General features: G+C 40.3%; 1 protein-coding gene across 1 annotated transcript in view; it reads right to left on the bottom strand.

Annotated features, from left to right (window-relative positions):
- Positions 1 to 21,515, bottom strand: part of dlgap2a (discs, large homolog-associated protein 2a) — a gene marked incomplete at its 3' end in the record, with an annotated part of 177,501 nt that overhangs the window by 99,697 nt on the left and 56,289 nt on the right. The window lies entirely within an intron of this gene.

Here is a 21,515-nt window from a genome sequence, read left to right as displayed (position 1 = left end):
TTCTTGCTTCCTACTGTTTGGAGCCACATTTTCTCATATTTCATTGCAATTTCATTGGGACACGGTCCATTACACCCAACAACTCAAAGAGAAGCTATAATTGGAGCATCTGAACAAGGACATTGGCTTCCCTGCATGAAAAGTCAGTACAAAAAGAATGATATCAACATAAAGAGTTATTTAGTTTGTTTATTGACTAGCGTACTTTCTGTGTTTGAAGCTCTTTTGCAGATTCTGAAATAAATAATGTTGTAAAGGAGCAATGGGGGAAATTGTAGCATTGCCAGTTTACCATTTAATAATTGTAATTTTTACTTTAATAATCCTGAGTGGGAAATTCAGCTCTGCATTTGATCTCTAGAGGTAAAAAGCAGTGGGTTGCCATGTTTCAGTGCCCTGGGAGGGGTTGAGGGCCTTGCTTAAGGACCCACAGTGGTCCACCTCTGTTGGCACGCTGAGGTGAACCACTGTGGGCCCTTATAATGCATTCTTTAAAACAACGAGGAGACTACACATGCAACTGTGTAATTCTTAGATCTTCCTCTGACACCATCACAGTCTTTCTCTCTGACCCTCTGGATGGATTATCACTTGCAGGCAGGTTTTGGCTGGCCTTCTAAATGTGCAAATTTCACTCCAACAATTCCCTAAACACATGAGAATATGTAAAATGGTTGCGACCTCTTCACACTACATGATGTGCTTGGGGCATGCAAGGTGTATGCATCAAGCAGCAAGCATCTCTTCCATTGTTTTGGCTACCATGGTGATAAGTTCCATTACAAGAGGCTGTGATGACACCATCTGCATCACAATAGGTGTCATTTTAAACTATTTTTAGGCCACATAATTGGGATTGTTGTTGTTGCCCTTCCAGCTCGTGGCGCTACACAGCAAATTATTGAATTTATACTTGATTCGGACTCAAACCACAGACCATCAGGTCACAAGACAAGCAGCTCTGACCAGACCAGAGCCACTGCCACCCCACATAATTGGGATTTTTAATGTCTAAAACAAATATATATATAGCAATTATGAAGCTGCACTACTGATTTTTGCCTGATTGTCATTCTGTGACTCCTCGTAATGATTACTAATTCTGCATCCATCTTGCAGCCCATCTCTTCTCTGAGCTATCTCCAGCCTGTAAAAGTCAGTCTGACGTTGAGCCTTGTCTTACTATAGCTCTAAATCTTACTTTCTTTTACCTGCTTTATCTAATAATGTCATCTTCCATTGCTTTACTGAATCATCCATTGGGAAAACAAAAGCAGTCAGTGTGTTGATGTCCAGTTGCTAATGCGTGATACGGTGCCAAAGCCACAGTGCAAAGCGCAGTTTCTCAGCTTTGGGACACTGCATGACAAAGATTTAATAAACATCTTAAATTTATCAGTGTGCCAAATTTAAGAAGTTCATTCAACAACAACACTAATGATTGGTGGACTTTTAGATTGGTGATTTTTAGAATAAATGATGATGCTGCTTACAGCTCTATATCTTTTAGGGTGCACTACTCCTTTAAAATCACATCAACTGCATGACAAGCACCACACCACATGTTTGCCTTTTGTTCTGCTCCCAAGAAATTAGCATCGGAATTTGTAAATGCTCAATGTGCTGTTCTATATCACAAAAATGGCCAAATACGTGGGAATATCAAATAATATTGAATGTGATCGAAATAAAAAACATTACTTATAAGATCCTGGAGCACAAAAAGCTTATGAGTCTAACTAGACAAAACAAAAAACTGAACTTTTATATTTTAATTTTGATCCTCAGTTTGTGGACCAAGTCATTTTGCATAGTTAAATAACAAACCAAAGGGTTGGAGTTAGGGTCACATGTTGGGGCTGGATATCCTACTTTCAGTGCATATAGCCTAAAATGCTACACAAAAGTACAAAAATCCATGCTATCAACATGACTTGGCCTGTAATAATTAGATATTTTTCATTGAGAGGCAGGCTTAGCACAGCTGTGTATAACTTTATGTTTTCTTCTGAAATTGCATAACATGGTTTAGTTATGTTGTGCAGACTACAACAGATATGTAAGCGATAAAGTTACCAAGCAGCCAGATGCTGGTAGAAACAAAACAAATATCCATGTGATATGAAAGATCCATCCCATTCTCATGCAAAAAATCTGTTTTTTACAGTCTTATGTAGTACTAATATTTATGATAAGACTTTTGTGTCACATTTAACAGTCAAAAAAGTGTGATTTGGGAGGCTGTGTAAGATGAAACTACATATGTAATGAGACTTTAATTTAGAATATAATTTCTGTATTTAGCCGCTGTTAAAAGGGAGTTTTTTCCTTCCCACTGTCACCTCGTGCATGCTCAAGATGGGGGGATTGGATCGAAGTCATGATTCAATGCAATCAGTTGGTTTTTATTATCGGCTATGTATGAACTGGCATGAAATGATGTGTATGTAAAGTGCCCTGTGACAACATTGTTGTAAAGTGGTGCTATACTAATAAAGCTGAATTGAATTGAATTTAAACTGATGAAAAATGACCATGTAAACACTTAATTCCTAATGCAAATTTCTGTTTGGAATATACTTAATTTCGATGTAAATCACTGTTTTATTCGCATTTTAATTCCGATTTATTTAATTCCTCTGTCATGTAAACCTTCATTCCACTCTAAGTTAATTCTTGTTGTTCTTCGCATGCTCGTTACCTTGTCCTGTCCCGATGACGCACGTTGTTTTGCCTCATGTGTTCGGTGGTCTAACTTTCTTCTCCTTCTCAGTTGCTGCAAAATGTAAAGTAGTAAGCTAGTGTTGAGCTGGTACTTCAAATTTATAATAAGAATAGTGGCGAAACCGGTACTTATTATGCAGTTTTTACAAGTCATGACTGAAAAGACGTCATACGTCATGTGCACCCTCTGTCCAATCAGAACGCTTTCCAAACCGCTGCTTTAAACAGGAATTAAGTAAGGACGTGTTTCATGTAAAACTTCATTTGGAAAAATTATTTTTATGTAAACTTGTAGGAGAATACATTAATTCTGAATTATTTCATTCTAAATTATTAATTCGGAATTAAAAACCATCATGTAACCGTACCCATTTAGTCATAAGCATCTGCTTGTTCAGATGTTCAGACTCAATTACACCATACAGCAAATAATCCCAAGTGCAACAAAACACTTGTCTTCCAGAGTTAACGTTAACTCCATCTTTGAATTAGTCAGCATATCATATACAGCTACAATCAGAAGATAAAAACCTGAAAAAAGAGCTGAATGCATGTTATGACCCATTCCATTAACAACATGAATAAAAGTTCATTATTCATATGTCTGCAGCAGAGCTGATCTCTGCCGTGTACAAACATTACTTATGTACCGCTCTCTTGCCTTCTTTAGTAAGTTGTATCCATCATAACATAAAAGCTTAGGGTTGTCAGAGCTGCTCACAAAGGCTATGTGTTCAATAAAGTGTTATGATCAATCAACCGTTGAACATCAACAGCCGTTGTTGCTTTGAGATTTAGTTTGGTCAGTATTCAGAAAATCTTGATGATGAGCAGTAACTGTGTATAAACTATTCCTCCACTCCTGCTAACCAGGACTGATGTCCCTGTGGAGGTTCAAGTGACACCACGCTTGTCTCCGTGCCTTACACATAAAGGAGCAACAACATGGAGGTGTCTCGGGATCTCCCTTCTGGCCAGCTTCACAGACTTCACCACATACGTGCATACACACTCGCTGTCCTTCCCTCAGGGCTTCCCCCCCACCCCTTCCCTCGGCCTGTCTCAGCGAGAAGGTCACAAGAACACAGTTATCATGCTCGATTTGATTACGTCTTAATCCAATCAAGCAAAGCAGAGAGAGCCCAATTGATTTTTGAGACACAGAATAATGCTTATTGGGCTTAGAGGCACATGGTTGATTCCTGGACAAGGTTAAGTCCTCGGGGAAATATCATCTCTGTCACTGAGCCTTCCAGGGGAACACGTCTGTGGCTTATTTACAGCTTTCACTGCAAACTGGGGGGCTCCACAAAGATGTCATTTTACAAAAACAGTGTCATTCACAGTCCCATTTTTTCATGTAACACAGCTATGCAAACAGACAACAAGGAGAGGTCACTCTTCGACACATCATCCATGCACAGAGAGGATTTTGATATGAAATGGATAGAAGCACGCGGCGTGGTATGCACTCAGAGATGGAGAATGAGGAGGTGTCAGAAGCATAAGAGCTCTACTTCTAGCGGCAGACTCCGGAGCTTGGCAGCTGCAAGCCAGTCAAATAGATGGGGAGAATATTATGTATCTGTGCATGTGCTCAAATTCTGCCACTGAACGAGATATGAAACAGGAGCACTTGTGGTTAGTGAAGACTCTGAAGATATGGCCTTCGGCCTTCATGCTATCAACCAGTCATGCTAGCTGGAGAACAAATATGAAGATGGGTGACTAGAATCACACGTCCTTTGGCGATGTGTGGTTCTTTAAACCAAAAACCAGGAGGATGAGATCTGAGATGAAGACTGAAGAACATTGTATTTGCAGGAAAATGTCGCCCCCGCTTCACTTCCCACCCTCCCCTTTGCGGCGCACAACAAGCCTGGTAGATGACGATGACAAGAGCATTTGGGGAATGGCGAGGCCCACTCACCTTCTGGTTCACCACACAGTGTGCACTGTGATTCTAAACAAGGACCAAAGAGAGACAACAGGAGATTAATAGAGACAACACATATGTGAGCGTCCACGTTTGAGCATGTGTGTGTGGGGACAAACATTAGCGTCTCCACCCTCCATGTGAAAATATCAATTGCTGTTCAAGATCCAGCCACCCCTCCCCCTCCCGCTATCTGTCGAAAAACAAATAAAAAAACTGAACAAACAACGGGGAGAAGCAAACTAGCTTGTGCTCCTAATGTCCTTGCTGTGCGGTAACCTACGTGCAACATAATAGAAACCCAGCCACCGTGCATAATATTACCATCATCCACATGCAGCTGCATGAAAAGACAAAATGATGCGTAGACAGGCGTCAAATAGAAGAAAGAATGAGAAATCATATTGCTCCAATTCATCACTGTCACATCCCAAAGATGGAGTGGGCTGAAACCTATGAGCACACAACCCTGCATGGAATTCAAACTTTAAATTAAAGCTTAAAACATAGAAAAAAGTAGCGTTGCTTTTATGCTTTGTCATTGCGCTTTGCTGTATCTGAGTTTTTTTTTTAAAGCCAGGCTTCCCATTCACAGAGCATTTAAAGTAAACAAAAGGGTTGCACATGTTCTTGTTGCGTTTCAGCCATACTGTTGCCATGCCAGTACAACAATATATACTCAGAATATGAAATTCAATCAGTGTTGTCATCGCTGCTAATGAAGAATCAGCCTTTCCCCATCAGCTGAGGTGGAAGCCTCCAAGAATTGTGCCAAAGTTAAACAAACATAATCATCTTTATGCTTTTACAGAGACAAGAAGTCGGCATAATGAGCTAAACAAAGACAAAAATAAGCATCATGTCCTCAAGCATTGTGTCCCATAGATGGTCCAAAAGCCCCTGTGGTGTGTCAGTGTTTGTCTCTCATCCTTGATGTAGCCAAAAAAACAAAAAAAGAAATTACCATGTTGTGTTTTATGTTAGCGCTCTCCTTCATCTAATCGCCCCTAATGAGGGGGCTTAATTTGACCAGCAGCAACCTTGGAGTCATTGGCTCGTCTTATTTCGGTGAGAACAGTGCGACAGCGCTATTTGTTTGCTCCAATCCACGGGGACGCGGACCAAACACGACATGTTTGTAAATGCTCAAAGCTCGACAGTGCAGAGATTTCTCTCCCTCTCCCCAGATGACCTTGCTCGTAGGCAGCGAAGACAGCTTCCGCAGAGAAGACGATGAGTTAAAAAAAAAAAAAATCTGTTTTAAACATGCTTTTTTTTTTTCTTTCTTTTGAAAGGACAGCTGATGATGTCAGTGCGGGCTGGATGCATGGTGTCACAGCCTCGCTGCCGTCTCGTCATTAAACCGCCTGCTGGTGCTTCCCTAAGCGCAGTGGCCTCATTTGGCTTTAGAGTTTCTCAGCTTAATTTTATCGCTTGCTCGCAGCACCTCCTCTTTCTGCTAAGTGCATATTTTCATGAGTGTAAAATCAAAACCCAGGCTGGGTTATTTCTGATGCTAAGACCAACACAGAAAAGATCATTCTAATAAAAAAACACACGACATTAAAGGGTCATTTTCTGGGCATCTTGCATTTAGTATCTGTTGGTTCGAACACAGAACAGTCAGTGTCACAGGTGCAGCGACAGACAGGAGAAGCCCAGAGAGAATTTACTAGTTTAATTAGCCTTTTTACTTCCTACTCCCCTCTGTACAATTCCACAGGGTGAAAGCAATTGGCTCTATTAGTTTGTCTTGCCTGTTTGAATTTAAAGCGCTCTTGAATTTCCCTGTGTAGAGCACATATTGATTTTAGCCAGGTAGTTTTTACACTAGGGGAAGTGTTCTTAGGCCATTCTCATTTTCTTTCCAGTTGGAGGGAAAAAACTGGCTGCCAGCCTGCGGCCATCAGCAAACTTATAAAGCTTCTGCTTCTATTTCAAGAAAAAAAAGAAAGGTTTTGTATATTTCTATATGTTTCTGAGATCATTTGTAATCTGATTGGCTGGCTTGGAAATGATTTGGTGATGTCACAAATCTCATGGTCTGACATTGCAACCTCACTCCATATGAAATGATCACAAAATCTGTGTGTTTATCCAGTTTGTAATATAAGGACCATGCACCTAATAGTCAACACACAGAAAAAGTCATTTTATTAATTCTATTTTGTTAGAATCACTTCAACAATAGATGCCGGCGGTTTTATAAAATAGTGGTAAGTGGTATTAAACTGTAGTGAGAGAATTAGAGATACCCGTTTGCCCAGTATTAATTTACGTCTAAAAGATGTTAGAAGATGTACGAATGTCCAAGCAACCACTGCAGATGTGACACAGCTACCCTTTTTTTCTGCACCAGTGCTGAAAATGAAGTTTTTATTTGGACTTCTTTAAAACTTTCAGTAAAAGCCTAGTAATTTGTTAGCTTGTTTGCTACCTAATTTATTAAACTTTGTGGTCTCTCTGAAAGTCTCCAGAAAGTTAAAATATTCCATCAAACTGTGTAAATCTCAGCGATTGGAAGTTTGACTACTTAAAGAAATTATACTCCTTGGCTCCTGTTTTACTCCAAAAAGACCTTTCATTTACTATCAGTTAAAGGTTTTTTTTTTTTGTTATCATTATTATCATTAATGTTTTGTATATTAGTAAGTGATTTCAGATTTTTTTTCATAAAATCCCATTTGATTTTATTATTATTTTATTTATCCTAAAAATAGAATATTATCTTATTTTATGTAATGTCTTCAAACATGTAAATAAACAACTGTGCACAAAATCCCAAAAATAAATCAAATAAATAGAAGATAAAGTATTTAAATGAGGTCATTTGTAATTTAAATCTGCCTGCAAGACTCATCTCATCCCTCTTCTGAGAGTCATGCATTAATCTTTTACATCATGATATGATCCTAGTATTTGCTGATGTGTGACTGGCTGCCAATGAAAATAAAGCCCTTCCCGTTTTAAAGATTTGGCTCATCCTGGCAGGAATCAGCTCTACTCATTCACATCTATGAATCAACCTTTAAAGCCTGCTTGTTCATATCAATCAATATTGGAGATTATGGCAACTCTCATATGAGTAACTTTCAGCTGCTCACACACAAAAACAGGGTTTACAAGTTAAATAAGTGGATTATTAATTTTCTGTTTATTCAATGTGCAAAACGTTACAGCTTAAAGCAAAATCTGCCGTTCACAAAAACACTCTCCTTTCAGTTTATAAAACTGTTTGCAAATATAATCTTTTGGGACCCCTCTTTCTGTATTTATTCGTGTTGTGCACAAAAAGAGATAAATATAGATATAAATAGTGTCAATATTTGCCACAAAAACTTTTTCTAACTTGTTTTAACCATCTAAAAAGTCCATATCTGAAAATTAAATGGTGTTATGCATGTTGCTGTCACCTTATTAAACTGCTCATCTCCCATCAGTTCATCTTTCATCACTGACCATAATTTAACTTAATGGTCTTGTTTAAAGGGAAATCACGGCGTAATAAGAGAGAGATCTCTTTTATTCTCTTTTATTTAAACAAGCTGAGATGCTCAAAAAGGTTTCCAAGCAACTGCGTAAGAGAAAAAACTGGAAAGCAAGAGGACAATCAGAAGAAATGATGAGATTACTTCAGAGCAAGGACAGCTGTAGTAGTTTTAGTACAGCCATTATCTTTACAGAGAACTGTAATCATAGCCCAACAGCCATTTTTCCCATATGCGCCACTGCATTACTGTTGTTTTTATTATCATGAACCAAAACTGGATATTGGTGGTTGGTAAATTCACACAAATATACTCACATGGTTCTGACTGTGTTATCCCCTGACATCAGCTGATCTCCAAACACCACATACATGCAGAAAAAAAAAATCCTTTGCCTTGATCTGTTAATGTATTCATCTATAATTTAAGACTTCATTTCCATGTGAGCACAGCTTGCTCACACCTTCCCCTGTGGCTGATCTCACTTTTTACCCTCACTCCCTGCCTTGTCTCCTTTTCTTGCCATCATATGAGACACAGGTGCTAATTGGCTAGAGCTAATGCTGCTCATGACTAGAATGCTGCGTTTTCTGAGAAAAAAAAACAACACTTTGCTATATAAAGCAAGGTGAAATAGGTTGGGAAAAGTGCAGCATAACAACTTAAGTGTGAGCGAACAAAAACTTTTGCTCAGCAAAGTTAATATGTGTAATTGATGACTTGGGATTTAACGAACAGCATGCAAGCGTTGTTGGTTTGTTCTGAGTTGGGCAGCCCACAGATAGCCAGACTACAAGCTGAGCAAAGGCTGGTTTATAGGGGATTGTGTCGATAAGTGATCAATCGTGGGAATTACACAGCCGCTCATACAGATAAACCAGCATAACTGTGCTTTCACAGGGGCCACACATGCCCAAACGCATACTCATAAATTTATATCACAAGAACTTTACACTCCCACCGCTCCCAACTTTTACGCTCATCTATGTGGTCAGTCACCAATTTCTGTTTACGTTCCTCTCGACTGAGACAATCCATCTTCAGCCCCCCCCCGTGTACGCGCAGCGTCCCCCTGGGAGTTGATCTAGCACTTTTCAGAGGAGATACTGTGCTGAGCTCAGGGCTGGAGAAGAAGCCTGGCAGCACACTTTAAGCCTCGCCTGCCTCTTTGGAGGCTAATTACACTGCACTGTCACACACCCTGAAGCAGCATGCATTGTACACACTATATGCACTGTACATGAACAAGCCCAATGCAAATATTTATGAACATAACACCTAATAATACTTTATGAGATCACTTGTTTTTTTGTTTTTTTTTATGAATGAGCAGACACTGATGTATAAATCCCAACAACTGAAGTACACACTTTTCACCTTCTTTTCCAGGCTAGACCCGGATTAAAAGCAACGCCACACTCACGAATTTGCCAAATATATTGCACTCTAAATTAATATGTCAAAAATTAAAGTGTAAAAAGGATAAATTGTGGATTTATGGGGCTTATGTGGTAGCCCATATCTTTACCAATGAAGCTAGAGAAGCTATTTAAGGACAATAAATCCTTTATAGATGGATAATTAAGCAGTTTTAAATCAACAAACATCACCATATGAGAGCATACAGAGAATCAGGCCTTCAATATGCTGCAATAATAAGGAGCATGCTGTCAAAAACATCCTTTGTCAAAAGAATATACCGTTTTATCAGGAAAAGTCTAGGTGTTTTTCATCAAACCCTGAGTGTTTAAAATCAAACATCAGTGTATGTGGATAAACACACAGCAAGAACTAAATGAGGTACATTAGAGCAATTCTTTCTATGAAAGCAGATAAAGAAGAAGCTTTTAGTCAGCCCCTGTGGCTGTGCGCTGAAGAGGCAGTGGGCGGTTCGGTGTGACGCAAGTGGAGGGATCTGAGCTCGACCTTCAGTTACAAACGCTGTCATACCGTGGCGAATAAAAAGCCATCGCACGTCAAGATGCATCCCCTGTCTGTGTGGGTACAATGTGGCTGTGAGGATACTGGTTCTTGAGGTAAACACATCTTTCTACAATGAGACAACTGATGATGCAGTTGGATTGTTGCACATTTAATGAATAACTTTCATTTACAGTGCACAGTGAATGCATCTGTTTGCACTGAGCTCCACAAGCAATTATAGTAAGTTATGATCCAGAGTCCAAGGTCATTTGATGGTTACGTATTGGTGACCTGGGGGCTCATTAGGTGAGTTTATGTACTTCCATGGGGCAAAAGAGACCACTCTGGTCCCTATCTCACATCTATTAAACATCTTTTATCATGTGATCACCATATATTTGGGCTACACAACAGAACAGCCGACAGATAAAACAGAAGCAGTAACATCATTTAGAAAAGATGACATTGCAATGCTTCTGTGCTGACTGTTAAATATCATCATTTTAAAATATGGGGACTTTAAAAGAAAATATTATGTAGCTTTGATACTTAAAATCCAGAAAAACAGAAAATATGCCAACGGCAGTGTGATTTTTGGTGATTATATTTTTACCAAATGATGTGCTGACCTCACATTGTAACAGAATGTAATGTAGCTTTACTGTAGGTTACCACATTTTACTCCCTCTGTTCCTTCTGTTTACTCACTCTGTTGCTTCAAATCTCCAAGCATATTGTTTCATAATGACAACCTCTAATCACATTTAGCATTATTTGTGCTTCAAACTCCTTAAGATGGGACTCTGGGATGGCAGCCATCATGTGCATTTATTAGATGCAGGAAAAAAGAAAGTACAAAAGAAGCATGTTCAGTAAACTGAAGTCATGCCATGCAATGGAAACATGGCATCAGTTAAACAGCTTGCAGTATGATCTCAAATCACCACTTAAAGTTGCACAGCTATCATTTTCAGTAAATCAATCACAATGCTGTTCATGCAAATACAACGTTGTCTCGTTGTTTACTGATCCCCAGGGAGCGGCTATAGCTCAGCAGGAAGAGCAGTTGGCTTACAACTGGAAAGTCAATTCCAGGCTTCCCCTGACTATGTGCTGAAGTGTCCTTGGGCAAGACACTGAACCCCAAGTTGCCCCCCCAATGTGCCTATCGGACTTTGAGTGTGTATGTCGCTTTGGATGAAAGTGTCTGCTAAATGGCTGTAGAATAGAATAGAATAGAATAGAATAGTTCAGCAGTGTTACAGTTGACCCATTCAGCAGCCATTTTGTGCGGATTATTTGGCTAAAAGAACAAATAAGGGATTTATTAAAAGAGAGATGACAGATGTGTAAAATAAATGACAAGATATGAGTATTTATAGATCATTAGACACATATCAAAGCAGAAATCCAGACCGATTCCCATTCAAGATCACAAGTAACCAGCCTGGGTGGTGTGTTTTGCTTCTCCAAACATGCAAAGCAATGATATCCCAACACATTGAAGCTCTGAGATCAGCAAAACAAGAATAACCCTTTTTTAAAAGTTGAAATTTTGTTCTATGGTAATTGCAATAGTATTTATGGTAGTTATACACAGTTTTTATGCACTAGTACCATCTTGTGTTCACGAGTGTGCATGTGAGCAGACTGTGTGAGGATGGACACAGTGTCTTCCCACACTGGGTGTTTGTACTTGTGAAGCAATATTTCGTTTAGCAGTTTGTTTACCATGTTAGTCCCAGAGCCTCACACATGAAACAAGAGCCTGACTCTGATGATAAGAAGTGAAAACCAGATGCAGGATGAGCAGAGGGTTGGGATTTGATGGAGCGATGGAAAATACGGTTAGTAAAAAGTGAAGAACCCCTCCACCCCAAGGACTCTGGGTCAGATTTATAGGGGGGCTCCCAATGGACATGGGAGGTTGACAGCACAAGGAAGATAAATATTCTAAAGATAAGCAGATGATTGAATAAGGTTGAGACGGTATTTTTTCTGCTGTGTTGATGTGTGGCGATGGGCGCGTGAAAGGAAACTGATGGAGAGCCAAATAGAAAGAGAAAGAAAGGTGCATAGTTTACACGCAAACATAGACAGGAAGAGTCGTGCAGGGGTGGGGGGTGGTATCGATGGTCTCTGTCATGCCCCAGCAGCCCTTAGTCTTGCTGAAGCATCTATCAAGAGCACTCCGCCTCAGAGATGGCAATATCGGCACATGCTGAACCTATCAGCACTTCCTTCCAAGCTATCACTTCCTTTTTCCCTTCTTTGATTCATCCCTTTCACTTCATTCACATCTAACTTGCTGCTGCATGTTTCTTTTAATGGTTATTATTATTATTTATACAAGGATGCAAAATCTTGGCTTTTTTTTCCATATTTAAAAAATGTGCAACTGCCTTCAGAGTATCAGCTGACAGTAGATATTTGTGTGTCATGCTGTGAGACCATCTTGACACATAGCAGTGGGTTTTTTTTCTCTAGAACTGATCAAGCTGTAAACACCCTGAACTGACTGAAATGAGTCACAATGGGGATATTCCTCTACAATTCCCACTTCTACATACAAATTAGTAAAAACAGCCTTTATAGGGTGCTGCATTGTTCTTGGACAGCTTCTAGCTTGATGTTTAATAACAGTTATTTCTATGAATCAATAAATGTAATCACTGTAAAGCTTTCTCGTGGCTCACTCCCACAAAAAAGGTGTGTTGCTTTGTGCTCAAAAACATGAAAAGAAAAGGCAAAAAAAAAAACCCAAAAAACATAATCAGTGAGGTCAGTTGAACTGAGGCTATATTGTCTATGTTTCTTATTCATTTGGACATTTTAGGTTTGTAGAGACATAGCAAACAAGACACACTGAAAGGGCAAAGTCGGAGAAGGGGTAAACACAGGCAGGCATGTGCATGTGTGTTGTTTAAGGAGTTACACCCGGCATTGTTTTGTTGTTTCCTTGAATTGGTGAAAATGAAACAATTTCTTTCGGAAGCCGTTTTCAATGTTTAAAGTCATTTTCAGTGATGGAAAAAGACGACAATGTGAATGTGAATCACTCCATTCACAGTGTGAAAACAAGACAACTGAATGTGGTAGTTTGGTTTGAATTGGAAACTCATTTTCTGAGCACAGGCAGAATTTGTCAGACGCAACACTAAATAAAGTTGCCTTGCTGAAATTCATGCTTTTTGGTGACCACATCTTGGTTAGGCAATCAAACATTTCACTGAAAAACTCCAGCTGATGGGAAAGTCATTACTTTAGTCAAACTGGTAGAAGACATGGACCAAAGGAATGGATAAAACTGGAATAAGAGCATTATAATGGCATCTGGTGAAAACTCTGGAGATTCTACTCACTGCAATCCAACAGCATCAATATCTCTTGTGACACTTTCAAATAAAATGTTTCTATGTGGACCAAAGTGACAGACAGATGGTGTCATATCTGAAGGCTGGTGCGCCAATTTTTCCAATATCCCACTTTCACCAATCTAATCCTAAAGGGTAGAGCTTGAAACACAGCAGTCAATTAGTTTGTTGAAAGAATCTTCACATCTCATGTGACTAGGCAATAGGAATAAAGCAGAAGCATCGCCATCTTTAACTGTGGTGCGGATTCTTTGTTGTTTGAAGACACAAGCCAAGAACAAAGACAAAGTGCTGGGTGTTCGCCATTCTCGTCCTTTGTTTTTGTTTCACATACTAAAATTAGGAAGGCATTGTACTGCTATTATGTCACACTGTGGCGTAGTTGAAGCCTTCACCGCTATCTGGTTTATACAGTCTACATGTAAAGGTGGAAACCCAACTGCACTGTTCCAAACGGCACCATCCAAAACTAGATTCCTTGGTGGAAACAGTTTGGCTCATATTTGAGTAAAACTGGACATTTGTGGTAAATTTGATTGTAAACTGGTGTTTCTGAGATGTCCACGGGAATAAACAAGTTTGGCATAAAGATAGAAAACCCTTTAGTCCAGTGGTTTCCAAACATTTTCTGCAGGGCCCCTTTTTCATTGACGGCAATAATGTCGAGCCCCCCACCCCCCTCCCGTGGCATAAACCAAAGAAACATACGAAGAAATGTGTCTTTAGTTTTAGTGGCTGTCTTGTAGGTAACTATAATTAAAACCGTGTCAGTATTATTATCGATTCTTCTGCTTTAGTGTCAAACATTTTAAAACAGGAACCTCTGCAAACTGCTTTAGATGAGTGGTGTTTTCTATGAGACAATGCTGCTTTAGTAAAACAACTTTGCTATCTATGATGAAGTTCAGCTTTATTTGTATAGCGCCACTTCACAACAATGTTGTCACAAGGCACTTTACATACACATCATTTCAAGCCAGTTCATACATAGCCTATAATAGTAACATACTGATTGCATCGAATCATGACTTTGATCCAATCCCCCATCCTGAGCATGGACGAGGTGACAGTGGGAAGGAAAAAACTCCCTTTTAACAGGAAGAAAACCTCCAGCAGAACCCGGCTCAGGGAGGGCAGCCATCTGCCTCGACTGGTTGGGGTGGAGAGGACAGGAAAGACAGATCAACATGTACAACTGCACTTACGATAGTTGGATAGCTTATTTCTAAAGTAACCTGCAGGCTTTTCTTTGTGTTCAGGGGAAAAGTCCCCAAGTGGTGTTGTAACTTGGTTTGCTTCATACTTCATGATATTAAATGATATTATTTTGGTACATGCAAAAGACTGTGGTCTCATTATTACCCACCATTGGTTATTATTATTACAACCAGGGAAAGATATGCTCCATCATAGTTTGCTCTCTTTTTTTATTACATGAAGTCTCTGTTGTTGATCATAATTTCCTCTGAGCATTTTTACAAATTTATCCGGTGTAAAAACTCCCAAGTTTTCTTTAGCCTTGCCCCCCCCCCCCGTGATTACTCTGGGCACCACATGGGGCGCCCACCCCCCGTTTGGGAACCACTGCCTCTGTCCATAAATTACTGCAAAACACAAATTACTCAAGTTAAAAGCTTGACTCAACGACTCTCCGTAGCTGCTCACTGCGTAAAATGTGCACACTCACACTTCCTCATGTGCAAGGGCCTGAAGTGAGTGTGCATGGATCAACGAGTGTGTCTGCCTCAGAAGCAATGGCAGAGTGTCACCACTCTCATCAATCTACTCGCCTTCCCAAAGGATGATGTCACTGGCACCGAGCCTGGCTGGAGGCCCACTGTACTGAGGGGACCAACTCTCATTATATCTGGCCCAGATTTATAGAGCCACTGCGCTCATATTTTATACTGGGGGACATGGAGGGGGCAGAGGGAACAAGTAAGGCAGAGCAAGAATGTTAGAGTTGGAGAGATGGAGAGAGTGGGAGTGACAGCAAGCTTTTACTTATAAATCATGCTACCTGGCTACTCACTCTTTAAAGAAACCTCTTCTGGCTATCAGCACTTGATAGCATACGTTGGCATTAAAACAAAATGGCTAACTTGATCAAACTTTTTAAAAGCAGGGTTAAAAGTTTCTTGTGATTTCTTTCTTTTTCCACACACGTGACCAACAGAGGTCACCACCTGTGCAGCTGACCTGTGAGTCATCCCCATGTGCTGCACAAAAACACACGCAACTTGCCATCTATTCATTTACTCACAATCTTGCCAAAAATATCAAATGAAAAGGAACCCGAAACGGCCAACTTCTCTGTGTGTGGGATGCAGATGCGAGCGAAACCTTGGCACGGCTAACAAACGTTGTCCTCTCCCTCCTCCCGACGCCTGCTGTCTCTCTCCCCATGTCATCATCATGTCACAGCATTGTTTCATGTGTTTGGGTGTTTGTGTGATGATGAGAGATTGGCACCTGGTATCTGTACAGAACAGATTTCAGGAGCTACACACCTGCTGCCTTTTGGCTCAGACTGCTTGGCCAGGGAATAAACCCAGTACAGATGTAGTAGTGCACAAAAGTGTGTTTGTATCCTGTGTTTACGTGTGGGTGTGTGTGCTTAACAAGTACTGTCTAGGGTATTGCATTATGCTTCATCTCCTGGAATGGACCTAATGGGCCATGAGGAGCAAGCAGACGAAGTGAGCCCAGAGGCAACATAGGATGTGTCTAACACCTGGTCGGCCATGTCACTGGATGGCCATATTGGAGATGTGCCGGGGTCTTCTGTCTCTTTGTTAACTGGTAAATGCATCTTGGGGAATAGAAGGGTGGCTTTCTTTACAGGAAATTACCCAAACTAATCACATTGTTAGGTACAAGGCAACCAAAAGAGCAAGGGTGAGAAAATAAAGAAAAAAAAAACACATTAAGGATCATTTAAAATGGTCTGAAAGCCTGTCACTCTGAGAAGAATTGATTCTTAAAGAAAAGCTGTGATTTCTTTGTCAAGAAATATAACACCTTTATTACCCACAATGCAGTTCATGCGGCACCAAGAAGTTATAGCAGATATGAGCAGGAGTGTGCAGAGGTCTGATAAGCCCCATATTTGTATATTCCTTTTCATTTTTAGACTATTCAGCCATAACTGGTGATGACGCAAGTTACATCCCCAAGGCTGTTTATGGAGGACTGAACATCTCCAACTGGAGGCACAAAAGACTTTACACAACTTTTTTTTCTCCTTTTCTTCTACATGGTACTCCCACATGACCTTCAAATAAAGCTTCTAATAAATATATGAATTTTCTTTTTTTTTGTGGTTTGGCTGATGCCGAAACATGATAAGCTGATTTCTGCAGTACAGTGTGACACAAGTGTGTGTTGTCCCTTTTGTCTCCATTAAATGGATTTAACCTAACTGATTTTTATTTTATTTCTGTTTAATTTTCTGCTGAAAACTTCTGAATTCATTGCTGTTTTACTGTTTTGTCTATTTGAGGATGCATTTAGTTATTTTCTTGTAAACCGTCTTGTTGCCAGCTTAGTTCGACTGTGTACTCTGGATGTTGATTTAAGACAGAAAAGCAATTTTGCAACTCTGTAAAAATATTTTTTAAAAAAAACCCAGCTTTTCTAAGTTAATATTAGTTGGCGGAAGAAATCAGATGAGGAAGAATTAGATTGTTAGATGCAGCAGATCCACTAAAACAAACAATTGAAATATTAATGCCTATAATTTATTAATCTGCAGCAACAATTAACACATTTTGTTGATTCAAAAACGATTGTCTCTGCTTTGCTTTCTAATGATGAAACAAGGATTTCAGATGTATTGATGTATGAAATCTGTGATGGACTGGCGAGCTGTCCAGGGTGTACCCTGGACCCCAAAGACTGCTGGGATAGGCTCCAGCTTCCCCGAGACCCTTCATCGGTCTAAGTGGTTAGGATAATGAATGAATGAATGATTTATGAAATATACCTGTGATATCAGTCAACTTTTTTTTACCTAATACTGTAGAAGATTGTAAATACACCCATCAAAGAACTCGAAACAAGTGTCAACATCAATAAGAGAATATTGCAGGGGATTTTGCCACATTTTGGGGGGAACTATCGAAATGTTCAGCTGGATTACTCATTCCACAGAAGCATGATCTTTGCATGTTTTACCTCATTGTAAAAGGGACTAATCAGGCTTTTTGACAATATATAATACAACATCAGTTGGTGTTACGAAAGGAAAAAAATAAATCAAACAGATTTTAATATTTTTCATGCGATAAACCGACACTGTGAGTTAACAGAAGGCCCAAATAGGAGAGGAAATTTATTGCAAATGGTAACTTGCTTCATCATATAAAACAGCTTGTAGTTTACAAGAATTTGGAAAAATCCCTTTTTAAAATATATAAAAATAAAACATTGGATTGAAGTCTGTGTAATGCAAAGCAAAAACGAACCGTTTGACAACTAAAAGAGTGGTCAAACCCCCAAAATCCAAAAGAAAAACAAAAAATGTCTTAAGCTGCAACTGTAAGGCCAATGAGGATGCAGAAAACCGTCCAAATTTCATTTGAGAGAAGTGACACTGAAGCTCATGTAATAAATAAATAATAATAAATAACAAAGCAGTGGAACACTTCTCAATGCCACGGATGACAAATTCATTTGAAGTCCAACACTGTAGTTATAATGTCAAGTAAAACAACAAATAGACTTCAAAAAAGAAATAAAGCATGAGGGAACAGATCAATATGAAGCAGTTTGCTGCTGCTGGCAGAAAAGAAAAAGGAAATATGTCTACAAACATTACACCTACACATATAAATCACTGTCCAGAGAGGTGTTTGCGTTGACCATATTGAATTAATAAGTCTCTGCTTCCATGCAATGATGCCTGATGTATAAATGTAAACACTGTCACACTGTTCACCGGGCTTTCCCAACAATGTGTTGTTACATCTGCTGACATGTTATCGCTTGTAAGCAAGAATCCCTCTCATCTCTGCCCATGAAGCTGGAATCTGTGTCATAGCAGTTTGATTGAAAGACGATGTACAACTACCGTTCTGTACAGCATTAATGCATCGGTTGCTAAAGCGGTATCTCCCAGGGGCAAATGCTTACACTGCAAAAAGCCAAAGGGCTACAAGAAAGCTGACACAGGCCTGGCCCCATTTATTTGCATCGGCTTTGAAATCACGAGCAGGGAAAACCCAGCAACTGCAGTACAGCAGGTAGAAGACTTTTTATCTCACGGTGCATCACAACCCGATAACTTCAAGAGTGTCTTAACGCTTAAGGCCATCCAGTGTGACAATTCATACCAGAGAAATTCTTTACAAATCCTCCTTGTCCCTCTGTAGCCTAGCAACCACAGTGCGGCTCTTTTCTTTTTTTTTGTTTTAGCTCTGCAGTTTTGTACGCTACAGGGAAAGCAATGCTAACATATCATCGCCCTCCTGAAATGAGATGATGTAAAAAAAAAAAATTTTTTAAAAAGAAAGGAAATGCCTGAGAAATTTGGAGAGATGCAATAGAAAGAATGAGTAATCCTAACCATCTTATAGCAAAGGAGACAAAAGAGGGACTCAGAGATGCTAAAAACAGCTATCCCTAGCTGCAAAGACTTTCTTCTACATGGACCTTTAAAAAAGCCGATGCAGTTATCTGATTACAGAGACACAGATGCAAACCCGAGCCTTCCTGTGTTTGAAGACATCCCGTTACCATGGCAATGGGCAAGGAGGGAGAAGAGGAGGAGGAGGTGAGGTGTTTGCAGAGTCGTCTTCCTGTGTGCAATGTGTTTTCCCTCACACTCTCTTACGTAGAACAGATGCATAAACATAAAGCTAATCCGCAGTCTCCACCAAGACTGAATTAATGTGGCCCACTTCCATTTCAGATGGGGAGGATGCGCACTAAGAAAGGATTCTCTTTACTCTCAGACTGTGGCGCTCTCCGGGATCTGTTGATTATGCTTGAAGGAAAAGGTTGAAGCACGGGGAGGGATTTATCTCTGACATAGAGATGAATATTACATGATGCTGGGTAATTCTTAACATACATGCTTATGACTCAAATACATGCAAAACATATTACAAAGATGACCTTTTTCATGTCCTTTGTACAACTTCAAATCCATACCATCAATCAAAGACCATTATTTAATTCACACTAGAATGGCGAAAGATTAAATAATTTGGTTGTTCATGTGACGTAATCTGCATGATCCGAATAAAGTGTGAGCTCATCCAGATGAGTGCTAGGTAATAGCAGCATGCTGATGCGAAGTCTGCTCTATAAAATTTCCCACTGTTCCATCTGATGGTCTCTGAGCAATGATCAGTAGGTCCTGTGGCTAGATGAGTAGCGATGTGCAACCAGGCTTGGATTCCCAGATGATCTCACCCATGCCTAAAATGCATTCAAACCTGTACAGGTGAACTTAATGTGATCTTCTCTAAGCTTTTAAATGCACATGTCCAACTGTTAAATGTTTCAATAAATTTTGCACAAGTTGCTGTTCTCTAACAAGGAGCTTAACGGCAAAAATCACGGCAGGTGTGTGATCCTTGAATTGACCAATAAATGTCCTGGTTCAATTAGAGCTGGTGTTTAAACAGTTGTCCTCATCATGCTGTTCACATTTTGACATCATGAGACCAAGACGACACCTAACAATGGAACAACAGTCCCTTGCCATTGCGATGCTTCAAACAGGACGTTCTCAGACAGAAGTGGCCACTGAGCTTGGAGTGTCACAGAGTGTCATCAGCAGGTTGCAACAGAGATATGGAGAGACTGGAAGAGTCACAGAAAGGCCTAGAAGTGGACGTCCTTTGGCCACATCCCGTGCTGATGACCGCTACATTGTGAACACTGCCCTGAGAAACCGGATGATGAATGCCACTCAACTCCAGGCACGTTTAAGAGAGGTGAGAGGCACCCAAGTGTCACGTCAGACCATTCGAAACCGTTTCCATCAGCGTGGTCTGTGTGCTAGACGACCTGCACGGGTACCTGACCACACCACCAGGCACAGGCATCATCGTCTTGCATGGGCCAAGGAGCATTTACGCTGGACGAGGAACCAGTGGGCCTCAGTGCTGTTCTCTGATGAAAGTCGATTCACACTGAGCAGAAATGATGGCCGGCAACGATGTTGGAGACGTCAGGGAGAGCGCTATGCATCAGCCACTGTTGTCACCAGGCGAGCTTTTGGTGGTGGCGGTGTTACAGTGTGGGCAGGGGTGTCCACTTGGTACAGAACTGCCCTACACTTTGTGAATGGTACAGTGACAAGCCCATACTACCTGAATAACATCATTAATCCAGTGATTGTGCCCCTACATGAACAGCACAGGCCTAATTTCATCTTCATGGACGACAATGCTCCTGCTCATCGAGGCCGCATCATCAGGGAACGGCTGTTGGAGACCGGTGTACCTCAAATGGAATGGCCTGCACTCTCTCCAGACCTGAATCCCATTGAAAACCTGTGGGATCAGCTGAGCCGTCGTGTAGAGGCTCGAGACCCTGCACCCCAGAACCTCAATGACCTGAGGGCTGCCCTTCAAGAAGAGAGGGATACCATGCCTCAGCAGGCAATAAGTTGCCTTGTGAACAGCGTGAGACGTCGTTGTCAAGCTGTAATTGATGCTCAAGGGCACATGACGAGATATTGAGAAGTTCAAATTTTTTGTTGTGGTGTAACTACCATTGTTGTTACCTTTTGTGTTGAATGAATTTTTTGAGATGAGGAAATCAGTAGTGCATCCTTCTACTTAAATGTCTTACTTTTATATTATATCACTGTAGCATGAACATATTGCATTTTCCATAAATTTCACCTGAAAGCCAATTATCCCTAACTTTTTGTGAGTAGTGTGTGTGTGTGTATATATATATATATATATATATATATATGCATATATATATAAAAACCTACTCTCTCATCCACCTCTCCCATCTCCCCAATCTCCCCAGGGTAGTGCGGGTGGCTGTTAATCTCTCAAGCTCGGGTTCTCTACCAGAGTCCTGGGAACTTGAGGGTCCTATGCA

This window comes from Telmatherina bonti (assembly GCF_933228915.1).
Source record: "Telmatherina bonti genome assembly, chromosome: 22".
NCBI classification, from domain to species: Eukaryota; Metazoa; Chordata; class Actinopteri; order Atheriniformes; family Telmatherinidae; genus Telmatherina; species Telmatherina bonti.
The sequence above is the reverse complement of the archived record's forward strand: the minus strand, read 5'-3'. Positions and strand labels throughout refer to the sequence as shown.